This window comes from Pholcus phalangioides, unplaced genomic scaffold (genome assembly GCF_987345545.1).
Source record: "Pholcus phalangioides strain wild (caught in Gottingen) unplaced genomic scaffold, Ppha-v1.0 ptg000003l_1, whole genome shotgun sequence".
Taxonomy (NCBI): Eukaryota; Metazoa; Arthropoda; class Arachnida; order Araneae; family Pholcidae; genus Pholcus; species Pholcus phalangioides.
The window spans coordinates 26,858,599-26,868,188 of record NW_028301596.1 but is presented as its reverse complement, the minus strand read 5'-3'; the positions used below and the strand labels follow the sequence as shown (position 1 = coordinate 26,868,188).

General features: G+C 34.1%; 1 protein-coding gene across 1 annotated transcript in view; it reads left to right on the top strand.

The window, feature by feature from the left end:
- Nucleotides 1-8,097: 8,097 nt before the first annotated feature.
- Nucleotides 8,098-9,590, top strand: part of LOC149088344 (uncharacterized) — a 636,013-nt gene continuing 634,520 nt past the window's right edge. Inside the window, exon 1 of the mRNA XM_089247274.1 lies at nt 8,098-8,202. The gene's annotated coding sequence lies outside the window, so the exon portion shown is untranslated. The remainder of the gene's footprint in view (nt 8,203-9,590) is intronic.

The following is a 9,590-nucleotide window of genomic DNA, read 5'->3' as shown; positions in this document are numbered from 1 at the left end:
ACCATAATGCCTTTGCAACCCAATAATTGAAGGGACCGTAAAACAAAAACTTGGGAACTGTCGTAGGCTCTAGATCATAGTTTCCCAAACTTTTCGTTCCATCGCCCCCTTCTCCAGAATTTTTTTCCCCTCATTGCCCCCCCCCCAACTCAACGGAACCCATAAGATCCTGTGTTAAATCAGTAACTTCTATCGCCCACCAGGGGGCGATATTGCCCACTTTGGGAAACACTGCTCTAGATAGTGGTTTTCAACCTTTATGATACCGCGGCGGGTCGGTTATCATATATCCAATGTAGTATAAGTATGATGACCATACGTCCCGTATTTCCCGGGACAGTCCTGGTATTTTCTGTTTTTTTGGCCGTCCCGACTTTTTGGCAAAAGTGTCCCGGTTTTTCCCGTATTTTACACGAAGCCTACTTGAATTTTTATTCTTTATTGAAGTCAAAGATTGACATTATTTTTCAACTCATAAATTATTTTACGATAATTGCAACTATATATGAGAATATTAATCTCCCACATTTGTCTTGAACGTTTGTTTTTCGTGGAATACATTTTAATCTACGGCAATTTGCAGCGATGCATCATTTCCCGCCATTGTGATTTTTCCGTAATTTCAACAATATTTGGCAACTTTGTTTGGTTTTGGCGATAATTGGCGGTGTCCCGTATTTTCCCGTATTTTGAATCCCAATGTCCCATATTTCTCTCGAAGAAATATGGTCAGCCTAAGTATAAGGGAAGTAGTATGTTGTATATATCCAATGACTATAAGGGAAATGGGAGACTTAGTGACGTCACGAGTTTCGCACGGAGGCCTTCTTGTATAGAAGGTGTTGCTCTGACCCGACGGTTGGGAAACACAGTATCTACAGGAGCCTGTGAAAAAAGAGAAGACAAAGAGGTGAGTTCATGAACGGACGTGTTGTGTTTGCTCTTCGTGATTGAATTCTTTGTTTTGTGAATTTGTATTTTTTTTGCTCTAACAATTATCAAGTTAAGGAATATAGATTGAAAGACAGGCCTATTGTGTCGAACATTAGTGGTACCAGCGTTGGGTTAGTTGTCATCGAACAACGTCGGAAGACGTTTTCTAACTTCATACCCGTATTGAATACTTAATTTCAAGTTGTCTTCAGTTATTTATATGGCTTCGTAAATTGAAGCCACCATAGCTCTGGCGATAATGGCGGCAAGTTTAATGGAGACTCAAGAAGGGAATGGTAATGCAAACCAAGGTCAGGGTATTAATTTCCCTGTATGGTCATCTAATTATTCTGATAATGAAATAATAGATTTTTCAACAGACATCACTAGCTTCACCGTGAAATATCACGGAAATACCAGAATTCCAACGTCCAGACCTAATGATCTCAGAAGGAACTTTGTTAATATGATCAGCAATTCAGATCAAATTACTGAAATAAGGGTAGCCAAGAGCGGTGATCTTTTTGTTACTACTAATTCTGCATTGGTGGCGAAGGAGCTACTTAACATCAAAACTATCCTTGACATTCCAGTTGTTAACTCACTTCTAACCGATACACTATCTTCAAAATATATTGTGAGGAATATTCCAGTTGAAATTCCATTAGATGAATTTGCTAATGAGTTAATTCTAAATGGTTTTTACCCTTTGAATATCCGCCATATTCTACGAAACCAAATTCAGACACCAACTATTATTATTATTGCACTAGGGACTTCTGTGCCCATTGAACTTAAATTATGGTATCAGATCTTTAAGCCACAAAGATTTATAGAACGACCTTCCATGTGTAACAAATGTTTCAGTTTCTTTCACAAATCAAAATTCTGCCCAGTCAAGTCTCAAATCTGTTTATATTGTGGTGGTAACCATATTGCCAAAGATTGTGATAGTGAAAAGAAATGCATTAATTGTTCATCACTAGATCATCTTCCTACTGACAGAAATTGTCCAAAATATATCCATGAACAAAAAATTCTCAATTACAAGTCTGAACATAATGTGCCTATTCATGTAGCGAGGAGATTCTGTAAGCCAAATGAGATGTCATATGCCACTAGAGTGCAAACTTCGTCTCAACACATAGATTTATCTAATATCAAAAAAGATATCCAATCTCTTGTTGCAAAAGAACTGGCAGAAATAAAAGAATCAATAATGCTGGAAATCAAACAGTCTGTAGCTGAAATAATTACACAATCATTGAAAGAAATTGTACCAGAAATCATCTCCTGTATATCTAACCAGCTTCAGCCTATGTTAAAAGATCTTGTTAATTCTTCAAGAAAAAGATCGGCTTCTTCTGATGATCAATTGAGAGATGCAATTAGTTTCAATAGCACCATTTCTGAAACTGTTAAAGACAGACATGGTTCAAAGAGAAAGTCTTAACCTGTTTTTTATATTTGATTTTATGCCACATTTACTCATTGCCAAACTAATTTATAAATACTACTTTATTAAAAATTTACTTGAAGATTCGGTTTGAATCACACATGACTAACATCCATAGAATTCTTCAATGGAATTGTAGAAGTATTAAAAATAAGAAATATCATATTCTTCGTTTCATGAATGATTTTGATATCATGTGCTTCCAAGAAACATTTTTATCTGATGAATTATATTATTTACCTAATTTCCAAATATACAGATGTGATAGACTTAACAGTGGGAGAGGAGGTGTATTAATGGCTATCAGAAATAAGTTTCCATCAAACATTCTTTTCAAATATAACTCATCTGGTGTTGAAGCTCTTGTTATCAAAATTTATTTGCAGAATTTTCATTTCACCATTGTAAACTTATATATATCAGATTCTTCAAATATTATTAACGTCATGAATGTGATTTTTGATCAAATATCTCCACCTTTTGTTATTTTGGGTGATTTTAATAGCTCACATCCTGCATGGGGCTCATCCAGAACTGATAATGCTGGTCGTCAGCTTTATAATTGGTATCTTCAGAATTCTATTGGGCTAATTCAACCGCTTGCTCCAACTCATTACTCTTCACAATCTTCCAACTCAATTGATTTGAGTTTTTGTAGTACCGATTTAATTGGAAATATTACTTGGTCATGTGGTAACTCTCTGTATGACAGTGACCATATTCCAATAACATTAGAATTGAAAACTCAAGCAAGATCTACATCCATTATTCATAAATACACTAGTTGGAGAACATTTAATGGCAGTCTGAATAACTATGATGAAAATATTACTTACTTTAATTTTGTGAAAAATAAACACATGGAAGCTCAAAGATCTTCAAATCGTCATCATTTCAAATACAATGACTACTTTGATGATAATCTACGTATGCTGCTAATAGCAAAGAAACGATCATTTCGAAAATACAGGAGATGTCCATGTCAGGTATGCTGGATTAATTATAAGAAAAACTCAGCTATTTTTAAAAGAACTCTGAAAAATCAAAGAAATAAATCATTTGAAGATCAACTGTATAAACATGCAGCCTATCCAAAAATTTTTACTATTTTAAGAAGACTGAAAGTTATTCACTCCAAAGTATATGAAGATGAAAATTTGTTATTCTGTCATAACAATACAGTCATCAGTGATCCTTATAAACAAATTGAACTCTTACAGCAAACCCTCATCAAACCTTATATCCATAAAGACTTCGATTTTTTTTGTGGCCCTTGTCAAAACTTTGCCACAGATATGAATTCTCCAATACAAATTTCGGAATTGAAGACAGCAATTATTAAATCACCACATACAACTCCAGGTCCTGATTCAATTAACAGCAAGGCCTATTCATTAATTCCAGATGATCATCTAAAATTCCTCAATTCTGAACTTAATGAGATTTGGTCATCAGGCACCATTCCTTCAGATTGGAAGCAGGGAAAGATAATATTTCTTCTCAAACCCAACAAGACACCTACTTGCCCTTCATCATATCGACCACTTACTCTCACAAACACAATTATGAAGATTTTTGAACGCATTGTTTTATCTCGATTGAACTGGATATCACTGAAATATAAACTGTTCCCTTCAAACACATATGCTTTTAAATCTAAATCTGGGACACAAAATTTGTTAAATGATTTAAAGTGCAATATTGTCAATACTTTCAAATCTAAAGAGATTGGAATTTTAGTTTCTCTAGACATAAAGGGTGCATACGACTCTATAATACATTCTGCTCTTATATATAAACTTCAATCCACAGGTTTTTGTGGTGAATTTATTGCTTGGTTGAAAAGTTTCTTATCTGAAAGAAAATGTTATATTAGTTGGAGAAATCACAAGTCAAATCTAATCAATTTTGATAGAGGCCTTCCTCAAGGATCAGTTATATCACCATGGCTTTTCAATTTATATATGAATGATATGTTTGCTCAATTACCAAGTTCTATCCATCAATTTGTTTATGCAGATGACATACTGTTATGGTGTAGTGATAAAGACATTAAAATCTTAGAAAATAATATAAACAATGCATTGTTGAAGATTACTGATTGGTTAGGAAAATGGGGTTTTACCCTATCAGTTGAAAAGTGTTCATATAGTATATTTACAAAGAAAAATGTTATTGGTACTTGTAATCTGGCCATTAATAGGAACCCTCTGTCATTAGTACAAAACATCAAGATTTTGGGTGTCATCTTTGACCAGAAACTTACTTGGAATCCTCAGGTTGATCACATCCTAAAAAAAGGAATAAAAACATTAAACATAATTCGGATCATTGCTGGTCGTCTTAGAGGAGCCCCTGGTAGCAAACTCCTTGCTATTGCATCAAATATCATTTGCAGTTTTTTCAATTATAGTTCTTTACTCTGGCACAACTGTTCACAACGAAATTTAAACAGATGTGCAGTATTCGATCGGGTCCAACATGGCAAACTCTTGAAGCGTTTACACGAGATTGGAATAGGGGGCAACTTGCTGAATTGGATAGAATCGTGGTTAAGAGATAGGTCGCAACGAGTTATGGTGAACGGGGAATTCTCTGGTTGGACAGACGTCACAAGTGGAGTTCCTCAGGGAAGTGTCCTTGGCCCCATACTTTTTTCACTTTTTATCGACAAACTCGATCAGGGTATCGATGGAATTACTAGCAAATTCGCAGATGATGTGAAGCTAATGGGAGTAATCGGAAATGAAAGCGATAGGGAGTTGATCCAGACCAACTTAAACAAGATTGCAGCATGGGCAAATGAATGGAGCATGACGTTTAGCGTAGATAAGTGCATGGTCGCTCATTTTGGTTCGAACAACCCACGGTTCTCTTACGAGTTGAATGGTGTCACTATCCCGGATGCAACTAGAGTCACCGATTTGGGAATTCTCATTGACGAGCGACTTAAGTTTTCTGAACATTGTTCAGCGGTTGTCAAAAAAGCGAATAGAATGCTTGGTCTCATTTTCAAAAAGGTCTCTTCGCGTTCTCCTAAAGTCATTCTTCCGCTTTTTCGAGGCTTAGTTCGTCCTGGACTGGAGTATGCTGTAAGGTTTTGGAGACCATACCTACAGAGGGACATAGACTTGGTTGAAGGGGTGCAGAGAAGAGCTACGCGTGTCCTTATTGGCACACAGGGCTTGAGTTATGAAGAAAGACTTCATTTTTTGAATATGTTTACATTGGATGAACGCAGGTGTCGAGGAGATATGATCGAAGTGTTCAAAATTTTCAATGGGATGGATAGGATGGACCATGAACTTTTAGTACACCGCCAATCGACTGCTTTTACAAGGGGACACCAGTATCGATTGGTGAGGGACAATGCAAGGTTATGGTGTCGCAGGGAATTTTTCTCCAATAGGGTTGTTAATAAATGGAATAGCTTACCCCCGGAGGTAGTAAATTGTAACACAATTGACACGTTTAAAAAGAAATACGATAAACATGTTGGGGTAAATCGAGAAGCTATCCATTCTTAGAATAAGACAACCATAAGTATTCTTTATGGGCATTGTATAATATCTTATCATGTGTATATATTGTTTGTAATTTGTGTTAATTGCATTTTTAATTGGGTTGCTGTATTTTTGAAACATATGACAACCATATTTTTATGGGCATCTTTTTATCAGCCACCTCGTTGGGCATTTTGCCTGTTGTGGCGTTGTATTTGTATTTGTATTTGTATTTGTATTTGTATTATATCGTCAAGTTCTCAGAATTGCAGCTGGATTACCCATTTCAACTCCAATACCATTATTATTAAGTATTTGTGGCAAACCTCCTTTTGAACTAATGATTATGAAATCTGTATCAAGACAAATTATTAAAGCCAGAGCATCAACGTACAACACCAGCTTTAAATTCATTAGTGCCAACTTAAATAATACAGCTGTGACTTCTTCTCTACCCATGTTTAGTTCTTCAGTCATAAATTTCATCCAGGACAATCATCTACTCATACCAGTTCAACCTATAGTTTTTGCTAATCCACCCTGGATCATCTCTAATATATCGTATACTACTGATGAACTGCCATTCCAGATTACGACAGATCCAAATTTGGTCAACCCTTTATTTCAACAATACGAACAATTACATTGGTCTAACTCAATTATAATTGCTAGTGATGCATCCAAATCAGTTCATACAACAATAGGAGTCTTTTGTAATAAAAATATGAGAACTTTCCAGGCTACAGTTCATGACTCTTCTTCTGTTTTTACAGCTGAGTGTCTTGCCATTGCTGTTGCTGCTTCAAAATTTATATCTGAAAAACGTCACTATGTTATATTATCAGACAGCAAATCAGCAATTTCTGCATTAGCCTCCATAAATCCAAAGTCACATTCAGCCATCTTTACTACACATCTCTCTTTAATAGATGCTTCTAGCCGGGCAGAATTCATTTCAATTGTCTGGTCACCAGGTTACAAGAACATCTCCTACAATGAAATTGCAGATAAACTGGCTCGAACTGCTGCTAATAATGCAAACCCTACTTTTCCAGATTTTTCATATGTTGAAGATGTGCTGAATTTGCTTGAGAAGTCATGGAACATCCACATTGAACGATATTTCAGATATCAGTTTCTTTATCCACTTGCATCACGTTTTTTTAATACTATTAATAAATATTCACCTTACTTTACGAAGAGAAAATATGAAACATTATTTTACAGATTATTGTCAAACAGAGCCCCAACTAATGGTTATCTGTGCAGAATTAATCAGAAAGAGACTGCGAAATGTGACTATTGTGATGATCAAGAATCAAATGATCACTTCTTTTTTATATGCAAACATTGGAATAAATATCGCAATACCTTTTTCCAAAGTATTGGTATAAGAAATAATCAGAATTGTAATTGGAGAGCTATGTTTATTGCTCCTCCAAAATTATTTGTCAAAGGATTGGAAGTGTATTTATCTAAATGTAATAGATTCTGATTTTTTTTTTTTTTTTTTTTTCTCTCAAAATTTGATAATTTGATATACATCCTGTTTTGAATAGTCAAATTTTTTTTTTAATTTTTTTTTTTTTTCCTCTCTCTCTATCTCTCTCTCTCTCTCTCTTTCTTTCTTCCCCTCAAGTCCCTGATTAATCTGATGTAAATATCACTGATTTGTTTTTCCATCTACTCATGTCTTGCAAACATCGTTATAATTCTTGTATATATATATATATTTTTTTTTTTTTTTTTTATACATTTGTCTATTTTATGGAATTTATTTTATTTATTTTTATTTTTTGCTTAATGTATTGTGATTTTTGTTATGAATAATTATGTTTGATCATACAAGTATGATTGTTTTTCTTGTATGTAGCTATTTGGTTTGATGCGAGAAAATTTCTTGTGCTGTATATATTGTGAATTTGATTTAATATTTGTACAATTTGTGATAAAGCTGTGTACTGGTATGGGTTTTGTATAGGTGGTATATACAAAGTGAATGGGTATAGTTATATATATGTTTCAGTTATTTTATAATTTTCTAAATGTATGGTATTTTCCATATATGTTGATGTATCAAAAATTTTTTTCCTACCCTAAAAAACTAACAAACTAACACATTAACCTTGTATATTTCTTTTTTTTTACCCGTCCTAAAACCCTAGGTTGGTACAAAAGGACGTAAAACAAGTCAAGTCAAGTCAAGCCGGAGGAAGAATATATAGCCAGATTAAATCGCTGATATTACCTTTAATTTGAAAAACATTTCTCACTTCAATAAACGATTATTTACCATAAAATTGATGAAAGGTAAGTATATGTAACAATTACAGTTAGTTTCAGTGTGTGGCGTCATCCAAAACTAATAATTTAGTGAATAACATGGCTCCATGTCTTATTAGGGTTACCATAGTTATAATTCTTGAGGAATTATTGGTAGTATGAAACTCGCCAAACTTGTTACAGAGAATACAGTGGTTTTTATCGTACTCTCTCAAACATTGCCAACCCCAAAGCGGCTAAAGATCTTTAATACAGCTTTGCCCAACCCTGTTGAGAACTACTGCTCTAGTCTACCAACTTTGAATCACAAATGTGAGGTGGTTTCCGTGTTAAAAAGATAAAAAGTCGCCATTGCAGGCGCAGCAGAAATTACTATTAGACCGGTATTACACTATAAAAGTTTGATAAAATTTCTTTTATAAAATTTGACTAAAATCTTTTATAAATCTCATATTCAAATTTTTTTTTGTAAAATTTATTTTGTAAAGGATATGGACCACATTACACTATAAAAAATATATATAAAATTGTTTTTGCAAACGTTTTTGTTAGTTTGTCAGTCTTCATTAGTGTTGTGCTGTTGCTGGTAGTAGTTATGGATAAAGAATTTTTTTTACCATTTGCTATAAGGGGGGGGGGGAAGAGATTTGTCATTTGCAACCTCTGTAATGGCTTCGGTTTTGAAAAACAGGAAGCTTATGTGGATGCAGGGACGTCGGAAGTGTTTCTAAACTGTGGGTGCTCGTCTTTAGTTTTATATCGGAAATTTTAATTTATGAATCAATTCTAGGAGTGCTCGGATCCATGCCACAAATTACTGTGGATTTCGGACCCCTGACTCCGACGATGATTGTATTGGATGAAATAATTTGCGGAAGAAGCTAATTATTTTGATGCATTGCATTTAACTGGGAACGCAACTTAATGAATATGTCAATTTATGAAGAAGTTGAGGAATACACACAACGCGACTAAATTGAAAGTTTAGCAACTAAATTGTCCATGTTTCATCATATTAGTTATTGCGGCTCACATATGTTACGGTAAAATCCCAGAGACTCGGGTTTTATCAAGGTGCGTTGGTGAAAGTTCATAAAATGCTTGTAAACATTTTCATTTCGGATTTTTATCAAGTCAAAGTTCATTTTAAATGAATCAATTAATCACCATGAACTTATTAGTTTATGAATCTAATTTAATAATTATAAACAAATAATGAATTAAACGAAATAACCACCATGATGAGGTTTTGACGCTATTTAAGTAATCGATGCTCATAATTAATTTACTCCTACCAGTTCAAAAGCCTGTTTTAAATGAATTAATTTAACATCAGTAACTTAATAGTTTCCCACCTGTCTTGATTAATTAATAATTGTTCAATAGTTATAATTATTAGTGTGAATAACTCTTAT